Consider the following 17,049-nt stretch of genomic DNA (forward strand, 5'->3'; position numbering starts at 1 on the left):
CGAACCCTATCGAACGCCTGGTTGAAATCCATATACACCACATCAACCGGTTTACTCTCATCTACCTATTTGGTCACTTTGTCAAAAAACTCAATAAGATTCGTCAGGCACGACCTGCCCTTCACAAAGCCGTGCTGACTGTCCCTGATCAGATTATTCTTTTCTCGATGGTTATAAATCCTATCTCTGATAACCTTTTCCAACACTTCACCGACAACTGAAGTGAGACTCACTGGTCTGTAATTACCAGGGTTGTCTCTACTACCCTTTATGAACAAGGGAACCACATTTGCTATCCTCCAGTCCTCAGGCACTGTTCCTGTCGACAATGCCAAAGTCTCGGTAATCTCTTCCCTTGCTTCCCAGAGGATCCTAGGATGGATACTATCCAGCCCAGGGACTTAATTATTTTCACACTCTGCATTATTTCTAATCCATCTTCCTTGTGAACCTCAATCTCTTCTAGACTAGATGTAAATATGTCTGTATCTTCCTCGCCAACATTTTCATTTTCTATAGTGAACACTGTCGAAAAATATTTATTTAGTGCTTCCCCTATCTCCTCTGACTCCACACACAATTTCCCACTATTAACCTTGATTGGCCCGAATTTAAGTTCGTCATTCTTTTATTCCTGACATCCCGATAGAAAGCCTTAGGGTTAACCATGATCCTATCCGCCAACTACTTCTCATGTCTCCTCCTGGTTCTGCTGAGCTCTCTTTTTTCGGTCTCTCCTGGCTTCCGTGTAACCCTCAAGCGTCCTAAATGAGTTTTCACGTTTTGTCCTCGCATAAGCCTTCTTCTTCTTCTTGATCAGGGATTCCACTTCCTTAGTAAACCACGGCTCACGCGTTCTGTATCTTCCGCCCTGCCCGCCAGGTGCATACTTATCTCGGACACACAGGAGCTTTTCCTTGAAAAAGCTCCATATTTTTAATGTGCTCATCCTCTGCAGTTTCCTTCCCCATTCCATGCTTCCTAAATCTTTCCTAATTGCATCGTAATTTCCTTACCCCCAGCTGTAACTCTTGCTTGGTGGAGTACACCTACCCCTTTTCATCACTAAATTAAACCTGGCAGAATTGTGACCGTTGTCTCCAAAGTGCTCACCTCCTTCCAAATCTAACACCTGGCCAGGCTCGCTGCCCAGTACTAAATCTAAAGTGGCTTCGACCCTTGTAGGCCTGTCTACATACTATGTCAGGAATATGTGGATAGTTGAAGTCCCCAATGACAACTACCCTGCCTCTCTCACTCCTATCGAGAATCCTTTGTGCTATCCTTTCGTCTACATCTCTAGCCCTACTTGGAGGCTTATAGAAAACTCCCAGCATGGTGACTTCGCCTTTCCTGTTTCTAACCTCAACCCATACCACCTCAGATTGTGATTCTCCAAACATTCTTTCTTCAACTGTAATATTGACCCTGATCAAAAAGTCACACCTCCACCTCTTTTGCCAACTTTTCTATTCTTACTGAAACATCTGAATCCCGGAACCTGCAACAACCATTCCTGTCCCTGCTCTATCCATGTCTCCATAATAGCCACAACACCGAAGTCCCAGGTACCAACCAACACTGCCAGTTCACCCACTTTATTTCGGATGCTCCTCGAGTTGAAGTAAACACACTTCAAACCAGGTTCTCGCTTGCCAGTGTAAGATCCTTAATTTTGAAATTCCCTACTCTCATCCTCTTCTGTACCTGTCCGACAATTTGGTTTTCCATCCCCGTACTCTATTAGTTTAAATCCACCTTAATAGCTTTTGCGAATTTCCCACTCAGGATATTTGTACCCCTCTGGTTTAGATGAAGACCATCCTGCTTGTAGAGGTCCCACCTACCCCAGAAAGAGCTCCAATTATCCATAAACCCGAAACCCTCCCTCCTGCACCATCCCTGTAGCCACGTGTTCAACTCCTTTATCCCCCTATTCCTCACATCACTAGAACATGGCAGGGGCAGCAAACCAGTGAAAACAACTCTGTTTGTCCGAGCTCTAAGCTTCCATCCTAGCTCGCTGAATTTCTACCTCAAGTCCCCATCTCTCTTCCGACCTTTGTCTTTGGTGCCAATGTGAACCACGACTTGGGGCTGCTCTCCCTCCCACTGAAGGATGCCAAGAACATGATCAGAGACATCACGTACCCTGCCACCCGGGAGGCAACACACCAACTGTGAGTCTCTCTCATCCCTTATAAACCTCCTATCTGTCTCCATAACTATCGAGTCACCAATGACTACTGCTCTGCTCCTCTTCCTCTTCCCTTCTGAGCAGCAGGCGTCCCACTGCTTTCCCCTGGTAAGTCATCCTCCCCAGTATTCAAAACGGTATACTTATTGTTGAGGGGAATGGCCACCGGGGATCCCTGCACTGCCTGCCGGTTCCTTTTCTGTCCCCTAACTGTCACCCATCTGTCTTTTTCTTTTACCTGGGGAGTGACTGCATGTCTTTTCCCTTTGACTTGCTTTCTTCCCTCCGGAGGTCCCCTCACGCATCGGACAAGTCCGCCTCAATGCCTTGGTTTTTGAAACTAAGAAACCACGTTTCCAGTACGCCTTTGGTGAGTCCAACTCAGCCAGTTGTGGCTCCAAGTCTATAATCACCCTGAAAAGTGCTGTCTCATAAACACTCGAGAGACGGCTATCCCCTTTCCTTGGGTTTTGCTCTAGTACCTCGCGAGAGTTCACTGAACCCTCTTCCTGTTGTATTTATTTCTTAGAATGATTCTCCATGTAGGATTAGTTAAGTCACGACTCTTACCCCGACTCTTTTCAATTCGAACGCCGGCGCTTGGACGATCAACACATTCCCTGTCCTCTCACGCATAAGGGCCAAATCAGTGCTCGATATGAAGAGAAACACCTTTGAGGCGCTGGCGCCTATGCCTCGTGGGAATCTTCAGCATCCCACCCAGTCGCCTGGTAGCGGGATGAGCCCCCAAGTTTACTGTCGTGGATATAAAATTGACTTGACTCAACTATTAGCAAGGGCAAAGAAAGGAACTTTATTTAAATTCTGCTGCATTGAACCCAGTACATTCATCTCGACTCCTCAATATAAGGGTTATCTGAGCATTATTCAGATACTTGCCTTATACTGATACTTATCACACAACAAAGGGCAAAGACTGGGAAAACTCAAGTTGTTATTCTCTCAACCCCTGGTCTTGGACATAACAGTTTTTTCTGCTTTCACTGTGTCCAACTGTCGCAAGGTGGAGTTGAATGTTTACAAAACTGAAACAGAGACAAGCTGGCTGCACACCTCACCAAAGTATTGTTTACAAAGCTCAGCACAGCCTTAAATGTTAGAAAAGCATTCTCTTTCAAATTTCACAGTAAATGGATAATTTTCCATTACAGTAACTAAGAGGATTCATGAGGGCACAGCAGTAGATGTGATCTATATGGATCCTGAAGAAGGGCTAATGCCCGAAACGTCGATTCCCCTGTTCCCTAGATGCTGCCTGACCTGCTGCGCTTCTCCAGCAACACATTTCCATCTCTATATGGACTTCAGTCATGCATTCGACAATGGGAGACAGATTAGCAAGGTTAGATCTGAAGGAATACAGGGAGAACCAGCCATTTGGATACAAAACTGTCTGAACGGTAGAAGGCAGAGAGTGTTGGTGTAGGGTTGCTTTTCTGACTGGAGGCCTGTGACCAGTGTAGTGCCAAAAGGATCAGTGCTGGGCCCTCAACTTTTCGTCGGTTACATAAATGATTTGGATGTGATCATAAGAGGCATAGTCAATAAGTTTGCAGATGATACCAAAATTGGAGGTGTAGTGGACAGCAAAGAAGGTAACCACAGACTACAACAAGATCTTGATCACATGGGCCAATGGGCTGAGAAGTGGCAGGCGGAGATTAATTCAGATAAATTCGCGGTGCAGCATTTTCGGAAAGCAAACCTCAGCAGGACTTTTCCACTTCACGGTCAGGTCATAGGGAGTGTTGCTGAACAAAGAGACCATGGAGTGCAGGTTCATAGCTCCTTGCAAGTGGAGTCGCTGGTAGATTGGATAGTGAAGAAGGCGATTGGTATGCTTTGCTTTATTGGTCAGAATATTGCGTCCATTTACTGGCTGTCCAGTGTCTTGTTTAGGCCGCTTTCGGAATATTGCATGCAATTCTGATCTCCTACGTATCGGAAAGATGTTGTTAAACCTGAAAGGGTCCAGAAAAGATTTACAAGAATATTGCCAGCGTTGGACGATTTGAGCTTTCGGGAGAGGCTGAACAGGCTGGGGATGTTTTAAGTCGAGCGTCTGAGGCTGGGGGGTGACCTTATGGAGTTTTACAAAGTTATGAGGGACATGGATAGGAAAAATAGCCAAAATATTTTCCCGGGTGTGTGTGAGTCCACAATTAGAGGTCTTAGCTTTGGGGTGTGAGGTGAATGATATAAGAGAGATCTAAGAGACAACTGTTTCACGCAGAGGGTTGTACGTGTATGGAATGACCTGCCAGAGCAAGTGGTGGAGGCTGGTACAATTGCAACATGTAAAGTGAATTTGGAAGAGAATATGAACAGGAAGGGTGAGGAGGGATATGGGCTGGGTGCTGGCACGTGGGACTCGATTGGGTTGGGATATCTGGTCGGCATAGACGGCTTGGACCGAAGGGCTAGTTTCCTTGCTGGACATCTCTATGACTGTATGACTAGTTCACCACAGATCACACCAGACGGCCAACTTTCCAAAGACCACAATTTCCCCTCCCACGTGGTTGATGAAGCCCTCCCATGCATCTCATCCATTTCCTGCACATTCACACACACTCGAAACACACCCCTCCAACCCCAAAACGGGCAGAGCCTCTCTGGTTATAACCCTCCACCCCAGCTACCATTTGCAGTCAACGTACAGCCTTCGCCATTTCTGCCACCTACAAACAGAACCCAACACCAGAGATATATTAGTCTCCTCACTCTTAACCGCTTCAAAGAAAGTCCATTCCTTCCGCTACTCTCTCGTCAGGACCACTCCCACACCAATCCACCCAACCATCCTAGCCGCTTCCTTTGCCACCGCAGGAATTGCAAAACCTGGGCCCATACATCCCACCAACCAGGGTCCAAAGCCACAAAGAAGCCTTCCACATCCATCAGACTTTTACCTCCATTTCCATACATGTCAGTTACTGGATCCATTGCTCCCGATGCAGTTTCCTTTACATTTAGAAGACAGAATGCTGACTCGAAGAGCGCTCCAGTGAACACCTGCACGACACCTGCACCGACCATCTCATTGCCAAAAACTTCAATTACCCTCCCACTCCACCGAGGACATGTCGGTCTTGGGCCTCCACCATCGCCACTCCCTTCTCACCCGACTTTGTAGAAATCACACCTCATCTTGAGCCAGGGTAACCACCAGCCCAATGGCATCAATGTGGATTTCACCAGTTTCCCCATGTCCCCTCCCCCCACCTAATCCTAGTTCCAAACTTTCATCTCAGCACGGCGCTCATTGCTCGTCATTCCTGTCCATCCTGCTTCCCATTTATCCGCCCAGAATTCCCTCTGACCTATCACCATTTCCCCACTTCCATCCACCCTTTTCACTCTCAGCAGCCTTTCCCCGAGCCCCACGCACCTGCCATTTAATCTCTCCAACCCCGAGGCTCAAACCCTCAACACTAATGAAGGGACTTTGCTGAAATGTCGATTTTCCTGCTCCTCTGAAGATGCCTGAACTGCAAAAACTTTCAAGGAACACTCCCGACTAATCTCCAGGATCTGCACTTCTCCCTGTTTCCTACGAAAATGAAGCTGTGTTTTGAGTATCAGCTTCATTCTATTTGTGTATTGCATGCTCTGTCCGCCCACAAATCTCAGGCATGGGATCTGACCTTGTTCTTGATTGCAGATGCTGCTTTTCAAACACTGTTTTAATTCTGACATTTGTGTCACTGTTTTCTCGATTCTGTACCTTCATTCTCAGGGTGATGACCGATCAACTGTGCATTAGCAGAAATTAGGTGCACTTTCCCACGCACCAAAGAATCACCACATTACTTTTGATTCCTACAAGACTTAACTTTGCAAGAAAGAGAAAAGAACACCTTTACTAACTTAAGATCAGTTGAGTTGAAGAATCCCCATCTTTAACTGTTGCGGTCAGATCGACTCGACCGTCCTTCTCCAGAGAGTGCCGTGAGTTTATAAAATAATCATACACAGATGCGTGAGTTTCAAGCAACAGATCAAACATTGGTGTAAAATTTTCCACCCTTTGTATTCACTTGTGTCCGAATTGTGGACAGTTCTTAATCATCCCAATAAAAGAGTACAGACTCTTCCTGATGATCCTCGCTGCATTCCTGCCCATTCCCTGTGCGAATGAATTCTCTCCTGACTGGTTAAAGATAGTTCCCTACTGGAGAAGTATCACTGTATCGTTTATGTCAAAATGCAGCCCGATTCTCCGTGACACATAAATCGCTTCATGTCCGGCTCTTCCTCAAAGAGTAACATATATTTAGGACCCACCCCAGTACAGGTTCACAGTGAATTCACTCATTCTTTATTTCACGTATAACACATCATATCAGCACCTTTACTGAAAGCTATACATCGTGCTATATACGAAATTCCAGGTGCATTTATTAAAATGAATGTCTGCCACAACATCTGTCTCCGTGGTCCTGCTCTGATTGGTCGTGAAGAGATTATCAAATGTAACTTCCAAAAACACAATTTATTGGCAAGCAATTGAAATATCTCCAAAGAAGCAAATCAACTTGTTCAAATCATCTCAACTTTCTAGACTTTAACTGTAACCTGGGTGGATACTACATTCGAAGGTTCTCCTGAAGTATATCAGAAACGAGTTATTTCATTTTGATTGTCACTCTGAACAACTGTTTCAAAACGTTATTTGTAAAACTGGAAGCGCCTTGGTAGATTTTAAGTTGCTTGGCTTTTGGGATTGACACTTGTTCTAAATACAGCCAATATGACCCAAGATTCCTCTACTCCCCCACACTTTCAGGAATCCTTTAACCCTGTATTCTGCATTGAAATTCGCTTTTCCAATATGAACGACTTCACACTTGTTCGTGTTTAACTCCATCTGCCACATATCAGCCCAGTTCTGCAACCTCGTAATGTTCCATTGTAATCCACAACAGCCGAATACACTAGCGACAATTCCACCAACCTTCATGTCATCGGCAAAATTACTACCTCACCTCTCTTCTACCTCATCTAACTCATTTATAAAAATCGCAAAGAGCAGAGCTACCCTAACCTATCACGAAGGACGTTCACTGGACACCGACCTCCACGATGCCCTATTCAATAATCTTCAGTGTACACTTGATGGTCACTGTTATTGAGGAATTCTTTTATGTAATTTATTCAGCCTGCCAAAGTTAAAGTTAATTGATGAAATTTAACTGAGTATCCTGCATTACGTTGCCGCTTTGGAAAGTTAAGGAAATACTCCTGTCTCTAATTTATCCTCCTGTGTTAAAGAAAAAAAGGCTTTCATGGTGAAGGAAGAAACGGAAATCAATTTTTTCATCGTATAGATTTAATGAAGGATCGAAGCATTTCATATCTGTTCCTCCTGACTCTGTCAGTTCATGACTCGTTATATATTCTCCACGCACTAATACGTTTACTCATCATTGGATAAAATTAACAGATGCAGTCAGTGTTACTCAAACATTTATCATCTGCGCGGCTGCCAAGATGTCTCAGTAGGTCGGACAATTGTTTGAATCACTTCCAACACGAGGAATGAATGAATGGCTTCTCCCCGATGTGAACCCTTAGGTGCCTCAGGAGCTTGAACACCTGAGAGTACCCTTTCCCCCACACACAGCATCATTCACAGAGAGTGGTGCAAGTATAGAATAAGTTGCCAGACGGAGAGGTAGAGGAGGGTAGAAGTACAAAGTTTATAATGCATCAAGATTGGTCAATGAGTAAGAAGGTTTGAGAGAGTTATGTGTCAAATGCTGACAGATGGGATGAGAGTTATTGATGATATATTGTCAGCGTGGACAAGTTGGACTGAAGCATCTGATTCTGTGCTTTCAATTTCTATGACTCTCTCTCTCTCTCACTTTCTCTCTGTCATGTCTCGCTGCAATCTGCCCTCAGTTCAGACAAAGAGCTGGGATTGGGGCTGGGTCAGTGGAAAATGGATAGCTCCCACTTCTAACCATTTTTACCCAATCACATCCCTGGGAGTGGATAAACTGAAGTCTACTCCAGTACTGGCAGACTTCGAGTTTGTTCCAGGCAATGAAGATGTGTGTGACGAAGATCTGGAGGGTGTGTGAGACGGAGAGTGGGAGAATGTGGGTGAAAAACAGGGTGAGGCTGTGTGAGACAAAAACAGGAATGATGTATGTGACCAGACAGGCAGCGTATGTGTGACAAAGACAGGCAGGATGCGTGTGTCCTCAAACATGAGAGAGGTTTTTGATAATGTATTTATGTTCGGACTTGCCATTGAATGATTTGATGGACAGTTTGCATATCCAGCTGACATTTGACTTTTTATTCTGAAAATATTAGCATGAATTATTTTATATACAATCCCTCAGCACTGTCACTCCGATAGCACTTACTCCCCCCACACTGAACGGGCGAAGATGGTACTTACTCAGCACTGACCCTGTGACAGTACCCTCTCGCTCAGTACTGACACTCCAACAGTACCTGCTCCCTCAACACTAACCCTCTGACAGTGCCCACTCTCTCAGCATTGATCCTGTTACAGTAACTGGTCCTTCAGCGCTAACCATCTGAGAGTATCTGCATCCTCAGCACTGATGCTCTGACAGAGTCAGCTCCCACAGCACTGACCCCCCAAAAGCGCCGCTGTTTCAGCACTAACTTTTTGTGTTGGAAAGGGAAAGCAACATTCCGTCAGTTCTGGCGCTCCGACAATGCATGCTGTCTTGGCTCTCTCATTGGAGCCTGGTCCTTGTGCACTATTTTACTCACTTGCACAGTGTTCAGAAGATTTGAAGCAACCAAAGATATCATCGGTGAATTCCTGCGCCAAATGATAATAATCTCCTGCGAGTGAGGGAAACAGAGGGAGATGAGCTGAAAAACTATTTGTCCCTATCAACTTTAATGAATTCCTGTCTCATCCTCAACACAGGTCCAAAACTTGCGGCCAGACTGTCTCTTACTAACAGTCACAGGCAACATTGGATTTGGTACGAGGTAATGGGTAGGCCGGGGTTAGATTTGGATGTCGGTGAGCAATTTCGTGATCGCAAACACAATTCGGTTATGTTTATTAAGCAAGAGAAAGCGATAGTTACATACTGCAGGGAAAGTCTCATGGCTGATGGAAAGGCAATTATGATGCGATTTGGCAAGATTTAGTATGCACTGGATGTGGAAGTAAACGGATGGGATGACCACAATTGAAATGTGGAACTTACTCAAGGAACTGCTATTGTATGTACTTGATGAGTATGTACCTGTCAGACATGAAGGAAGTTATCGAGCGAAGCAGGCGTGGCTTACTGAAGAAGTTGAAGCTCATGTCAAGAGAAAGAAGAACGCTTATGTTAGGGTTTGACGTGAAGGCTCAGTTAGGGCGATTGAGAGTTATAAGTTAGTTAGGAAAGACCTGAACAGAGAGTCCATCAGAGCCGGGGAGGATATGAGAAGTTGTTCGCGGATAGAATCTTAGAAAGCCCTAAGTATTTCTACGTGTATACGGGGAATAAAAGAATGATGAGAGTAAGATTAGGACCAATCAAAGATAGTAGTGAGGAATTGTATGTGGAGTCAGAGGAGATACGAAGGCGCCAAATGAATAACGTTCGTTAGTTTTCATATTGAATTAGATCAACGTTGTCGAGGAGAATCTGAGATACAGGCTACTAGACTAGATGGGACTGAGGTTTACAAGGAGGACTTGTTAACAATTCTGGTAGGCGTGAAAATAAGTAAGTCCCCTGGGTCGGATGGGATCTATCCTAGGATTTCCTGGGCAGCCAGGGAGGAGATTGCAGAGGCTTTGCCTTTGATCTTTATTTCATTATTGTCGGCAGGAATATCCCTCGAAGATTGGAGGAAAGCAGAAGTTGTTCCCTTGTTCAAGAAGGGTAATACAGATGATCCAAATAATCATAGACCAATAAGCCTTATGTCTTTTGTATGAACATATTATGGAAAGGCTTATGAGAGATAGGATTGGCAATCATTCAGCAAGCAACAAATGATTTCAGATGGTCAATATGGCTTTGTGAGTTTTTTGAGAAGGCAACCAAACATGTGGATCAGGGTAGGGCACTGGACGTGGTGTACATGGACGTCTGTAAAGCCTTTGATAAGATTCCACATGTGAGGCTGTTGGAGAAAATGCGCAGGCATGGGATTGACGATGATTTCGCAGTTTGGATTAGAAACTGACATTCTGTTGGAAGGCAGCAAGTGGTGGATAATGGAAAAAATTCAGACTTGAGTCCGGTTACGAATGGTGTGGCACAAAGATCTATTTTGGGACCACTGTTGTTTGCAATTTTAATAAATGACTAAAACGCAGGCATAAGCGGATGGGTTAGCAAGCTTGTAGATAGCACTAAAGTTGGTAGAGTAGTGGATAGTGTGGAAAAATGTTGCAGTTTGCAGGGGAGCTCGGAAAAACTGCAGAATTGGTCTTAGAGGTGGCAAATGAAGTTCAATGCAGCTAAATGTGAGGTGCTTCACTTTGGGAACATCAGCAGGAAGGCAGAATACTGGGTTAATGGAAAGATTCTTGGTAATGTGGATGTGCAGAGAGATCTTGAAGTCCATGTACATAGATTCCTGAAACTTTCCATCCAGGTTGATAGTGGTGTTAAGAAGGCAAACGTTGTGTTAGGTTTCATTGGTAGAGGATTGAGTTCCTGAGCCATAATGCCATGCTGCATCTATACAAAACACTTGTGTGGTTCCACTTGGAATATTTTGTACTGCCTGGTCGCCCCATTCCAGGAAGGATGTGGAAGCATTGGAAAAGTTGCAGACGAGATTTAACAGGATATTGCCTGTTCTGGAGGGAAAGTCTTATGAGGAAAATCTAAGAGACTTGAGTCTGTTCTAATTGGAAAGAAGAAGGCTAAGACCGGATTTGATACAGAGTCACAAGATGATAAGAGGATTAGATAGGTAGACAGTGGAAGTCTTTTTCTCAGGATGATGATGTCAGCTTGTATAGGTGGTCATAAATACAAATTGAGGGGTTATAGATTTAAGCCAGATGTCAGAGGCAGGTTCTTTGCTCAGAGTGTAGTAAGGGCGTGGAATGCCCTGCCTGTCGATATCGTTAGCTCAGCCACATTAGACAGATGTAAACAATTCTTGGATAAGCACATGGATGATGATGGGATAGTATGGGGGATGAGCTGAGATTAGTTCACAGGTCGGCGCAACATCTAAAGCCAAAGGGCTTGTGCTGCGCTGTATTGTTCTATGTTCTGTAGCCAAATCTCCACTTCGGGAACCTCCAACCCCATGGCATCAGTTGGGATTTCACCAGTTTCTACATTTCCCCTCCCCCACCTTACCCCACTTCACAACCTCCAGTTCAGCACCGTCCTTATGAGCTGTCCCATTTGTCCCATTGCCTTACCATCCATGTGCATCACGCTCCCCTCCAAACTATCAACATTACATCCCCGTGCACCTATTGCTATCTCAGCTACCTTCAGCCCAGCCCCATCATCACACATTTAGCTCTCCACATTCGAGGCTTCCAACCAAATTTCTAATGAAAGGCTTTTGCATGAATAGTGGTTTTCCTGCTCCTCAGATGTTGTCTGAAATGCTGTGCTTTTGCAGCACCACATTCTTGACTCTAATCTCCAGCATCTGCACTACTCACTTTCCCCTTTTAATCATGGGTATCCTTAACGTCCACTCTCCCTTTCCTGACTCCATTTTCAATAAAGTTTAGAGATCTGTAAACAATACATCAGCTATGTCCCAAGAACAGCACGAGATATATCTTGGTTTTCGATGAATTTGCAGGGCTCCTTCATTTCAGTCATTCCCTGGTATATCATCTCTTTCATTGTGAGCATTACGAAAGGACATTCTTTTTAGCAGAAAAAATCTGTCTGTCACTAACCATGGGTTGTTTCATGCACAAGGGCACCCAGACTCCTTGGGAACGCACATTTTTGGAGTTTCTCTTGATTTTAATTGCAGTCAGTCTTTTGACACTTCCTACCAAATGCATGACCTCAAACGCCCGACATGCAATTGCACCTACAAGGATTTTGCCCACCCACTGAAACTGTGTCTGTCCATTTCCAGATTCCGCTGTCCTCATCCCAACATGCCCTCCCAACTATTAGTATCGTCAGTAAAACTGGACACATTTCACTCAGCCAATTCGTCCAATTCATTAATGCAGATATAAATCATTAAGGTCCTATGACTGACCTTTCCAGCACTTGAGTAATTACATCTTTGCAACTTGAAAAATACCCAATAATCCAGATTTTGTGTCTTCCTTTAAGTAAACAACGGACAAGCCTGGCTTTTTTTTAACTCAACACCGTGAACTCCTACCTTGTGTAATGGCTTTTGATGTGGTCCCTTATGGAATGCCGACCAAAAACTGATCAACTCGGCATGTAATATTATCAAAGAACTCTGACAAAGTTGTCAAGTGTGTTTTTCCTTTCAAGTAATGATGAGACTCAGTTTCACTCCAATCAACTTTTCTCAACGTCCTGTGATTGCTTTTTTCACAATGGTCTTTCGCAGTTTCCAAGTGACAGGCAAGATATTGGAACAGATGGAAGTCATTCGGACCATCAGGTAGTCTCCACCTTTTAATGAGGTCATATCTGACTTGGTTCATTCTCAACTGCAAAGTTTCGCCTTATCCCCGTTTCCCTTTATTCCTCATGTGACTAATTGGCTCGCCATATCAGCCTTGATCATACCCAGCCTTGACAGCTCTCTATTGTAAAGAATTCTGCAGATTTGCTACTCTCTGAAAGATAGAAAATCCTCCATATCTGTGTCAAATAATTGACAGTTCACCTGAGATTAGGCTCGATATATTCTACACAAATGTCGTTATTCAGTAAATATCTTCAGTCCCAGTCCTCTGGAAACTGATCCTAATCGGTGGCAACATTTCCTCCAGAACATCAACCCGCCCATCTGCAATGCGCCCTCCCCCATCATTACTAACAGACCACGTTTACAGAATCACGAGAAAACTCGGGAACACACAAGATACGAAAAATGCTCGAAGCGAGCCAGACTGCTGTTGTAGAAAAGTTGGTTCCTGTGACATGTATGTGTTTGGAGAGGGTGCAGGACTGTTGTCATGTCATTACAATGAATGTCCCAGGATTTATTTTGGAAAAATAAAACTGATTGAGGATAGCGATTGCTTCGGGAAGGGCAGGCTGAAGTTTGAATTCGTGAAAAGCCTGTTTTATGGATCGTGCAACGAGTCAGCTCACCCGTCTTTGTTGCGTAAATGGTCAACACGTTCATCCATTAACCGAACAGTTGGTGGTTTGGGACCACCCAGGGTCGGATCTCTCACGGCTCATACTTCATTGGTTTTCTTTCCAGCACAGCTGCGGGTTTTTAATGTGGTCAGGAAAATGTTCCCCAAACAGGAATCTAATCCGGAACAAGAAAGGAATTTCTGTATTGTTTTAATGGCTAATGTAAAGGAATTTGGATTTTCAGAATCTGAAACAAAAATATAATATGCTGGGGAAGTCTGGGGTTTGCCAGTACTACTGAGAGAAAGCGGAGTTCAAATAATTTCTGATGAAGTTCTGAAATTTTGAAACGCCTTTTCCCAGCCCAGATCCTGCTCGACCTGCTGAGTATTGTCCTGCAATTTCCGCCTTCTTTTAAGCTGAATCTCGATTCCACCTATCGGGGTGGAACACCCAGACCCACTTTGTCCCGACATTTCATCGATTTGAAAGCTGAGGTGTTTGAATTCAAATAAACCAAACAATAATTCAGAACTGCTCAGGTCACCAGAGACAGAGACCTGTAAATGACTAATTCAACAAGCCGCCCAGGGCCTTATGTAGTTGTGGCCGAGTGGTTAAGGCGATGGACTTGAAATCTATTGGGGCATTCCCACGCAGGTTCGAATCCTGTCAACTACGATAGAGGGCCGAGTTTGCTTTGGATTTTCTTTTATGGGATTCAGATCACGGCAGAGAGAATCCCTTTATTCAGGTCATGAATGGTGGAAATCTCCAGTGTACTCAAAGAACTGCACACTTGCATTGCCAAATTTGCTTAGATTCGTTACGACACAGGGTAAACCCTCCTGCTTAATATAAAACACAGAAACGATTTATGCCGTACAGTAATCTGCAAAAATTCGATTGGCCAAGAACGGCACAAAGTAAAAATTAAGAACTTTATTTCTAAAGTAAAAGAGCAATTAATTAACAAATCACGATTGACAATGCATTTCTATTACCCATTGTGTCGTTCCCTTCGATAATACTATTCAGATAAAACTCCCAATTAAAATTAACAAAACAGCTCTTCTTTTCTCGAAGCCAGGCAGCTGCAGGTTCTTTGCTTCGAATCTTCTTGTGTCTTCTTTTTCCTTGTTAGGAAATTCTGTGTCACACGTCACTGATCGAAAACGCATTTTTCAGAGATATCTTTTTTCAAGAAGATTGTTACATGCAAGGACTTGGCAGTCCTCCTCTCAACTGTTCAATGTCCCCCGTATCATACCCCAGAGAATCTGATTGTGTCATTGCTTTTTAAGATTTTCAATAGACACAATTCAAATTTGAATTGAAATTAATATTTTATACTGGATAAAATTTAAACTGAGTGGTCAACTCGAAATGTTTATGTCTCTTGGCAATAAACTAATTGAGTTGTTCGACCCAGTATTACGTTGTATTCTTGATAATGCTTGTTGCAGTGTCTGTTTATTCTGCTGCTTTTAACAGTCATAGCCGTGCACCAATATGTTTAAACTACCTCGCCTCTTCAGGAAAAATGAAGAAATGTTTTCATTTTAATTTTTAAATACTTTACCCTGACATACCGATAAATTTCATATAATATCGCCTTAACGTTTTCCTATATATACACATAAAACATTAAATAAAGACAAATCTCATCTAAACGCCATAAGTTGAATCTGCGATAACCTGTCTATGAATGCATTCTACAGACATGCAACACATACAATTTATAAATTGAAAGTCTCTACCAAAAGAAGCCAACGAAATAGTATCATATTCTTATATATAAAACATTTTAGCGGATTGTGGTCAGTGTGCACAACCGTTTCTGAACCATTGTTCGGGCATATACATTAAATTTGTAAGGCCAGTACAAAAATCAATAGTTCTTTTTTTGATTGTGGAGCATTTCCTCTGCTAGATGTTGAATTTCTTTGAAAAGTTACCAACTGGCAGTTCATTCTCATGCTTATTTTTCCTGTTGAAGTACAGCTCCAACTCAAACGTCACTACCATCGATGGCGAATTTAAACGTTTTTGAGAAGTTTGCTGTCAGTAAAACACGACAGAGATCCCCTGTGGACATTCCCCTCAGCAATAAGTATACCGTTTTGGATACTGCTGGGGTGGGGGGGGGGGTGACCTACCAGAGGAAAGCCATAGCGGTCAGTTCTCTTGCACTGAGCCTGACACTGTGGCAAAGAAGGGAAGGAGGCAGAATAGAAAAGTACTCGTGGTAGGGGACTCGATAGTTAGGGGAATCGACAGGAGATTTTGTGGTCAGGATCGGGATTCCCGGAAGGTATGTTGCCTCCCTGGTGCCAGGGTCCAAGACATCTCTGATCGGGTGTATAAGGTTCTAAAAGGGGAGGGCGAACAGCCAGAAATCGTGTTACATATTGGCACTAATGATATAGCTAGGAAAAGGATCGAGGATATAAAAAGTGATTTCAGGGAGTTAGGACGGAAGCTGAAAAGCAGGACGAACAGCGTAGTGTTCTCTAGTTTACTAGAGGTGCCACGAGATAGCGAGGCGAGGAACATGGAGAGGGCGCAACTTAACACGTGGATGCACAGCTGGTGGAGGAGGGAGGGCTCCAAATATGTAGATAATTGGGATGCCTTCTGGGGAAGGTGGGACCTGTACAAGAAGGACGGGTTGCATCTGAACTGGAAGGGGACCAATGTCCTGGGTGGAGGTTTTGCACGAGTAGTTCGAGAGGGTTTAAGCTAGTATGGCAGTGGGGTGGGAACCTGAGCTGTCTACCGGAGATGAGAGTTGATGCAGATGAGGCAGTAGCAAGAGGTAGACCAGCTCGTGGGAAGAATTTTCCTGGCAAGAAACCAAGGTATCAGTTAAAGTGTGTTTGCTTTAACGCAAGGAGTATCATGAATCAAGGTGACGAACTTAGCACATGGATCAGTACCTGGTGCTATGATGTTGTGGCCATAACAGAGACATGGGTTTCTCAGGTGCAGGAATGGTTGCTGAATGTTCCAGGGTTTAGAGCATTTAAAAAGAATAGGGAGGTGGGGGGGGGGGGGGGTGTAGCACTACTAATCAGAGAGGGTATCACAGCTACAGAAGCTTCCATTGTCGAGGAATATCTGCCGACCGAGTCAGTATCGGTGGAAATTATGAACAGCAAGGGAGCAGTCACCTCGTTAGGGGTATACTACAGGCCCCCCAATAGCAGCAGGGAGATGGAAGAAAGCATAGCTCGGCAGATTTTGGAAAAGTGTGGACGTCGGCGTTGTTGTCATGGGTGACTTTAATTTTCCCAATATTGATTAGAACCTCCTTCGAGCAGAAGAGTTGAATGGAGCTGTTTTTGTAAAGTGTGTTCAGGAGGGTTTCCTAACTCAGTACGTTGCCAGGCCGATGGGGGAAGAGGTCATTCTAGACTTGGTGCTCGGCAATGAGCCGGGGCAGGTATCACATCTTGTGGTGGGAGAGCATTTTGGTGATAGTGACCACAACTGCCTCACATTCTACATAGCTATGGAGAAGGATAGGATTAGGCAAAATGGGAGGATATTTATTTGGGGAAGAGGAAACTATGATGCGATTAGACATGAGTT

General features: G+C 44.1%; 1 non-coding gene across 1 annotated transcript; it reads left to right on the forward strand.

Moving 5' to 3' along the window:
* The first annotated feature begins 14,054 nt into the window (after positions 1–14,054).
* trnas-uga (transfer RNA serine (anticodon UGA)) lies at positions 14,055–14,136 on the forward strand. Its single transcript has one exon. It is a non-coding gene; the product is annotated as a tRNA-Ser (tRNA).
* The last annotated feature ends 2,913 nt before the right edge of the window (positions 14,137–17,049 follow it).

The sequence above is a fragment of the Chiloscyllium plagiosum genome, unplaced genomic scaffold (genome assembly GCF_037043375.1).
Source record: "Chiloscyllium plagiosum isolate Xiang-an unplaced genomic scaffold, Cpla_swu_hap1 HiC_scaffold_42, whole genome shotgun sequence".
NCBI classification, from domain to species: domain Eukaryota; kingdom Metazoa; phylum Chordata; class Chondrichthyes; order Orectolobiformes; family Hemiscylliidae; genus Chiloscyllium; species Chiloscyllium plagiosum.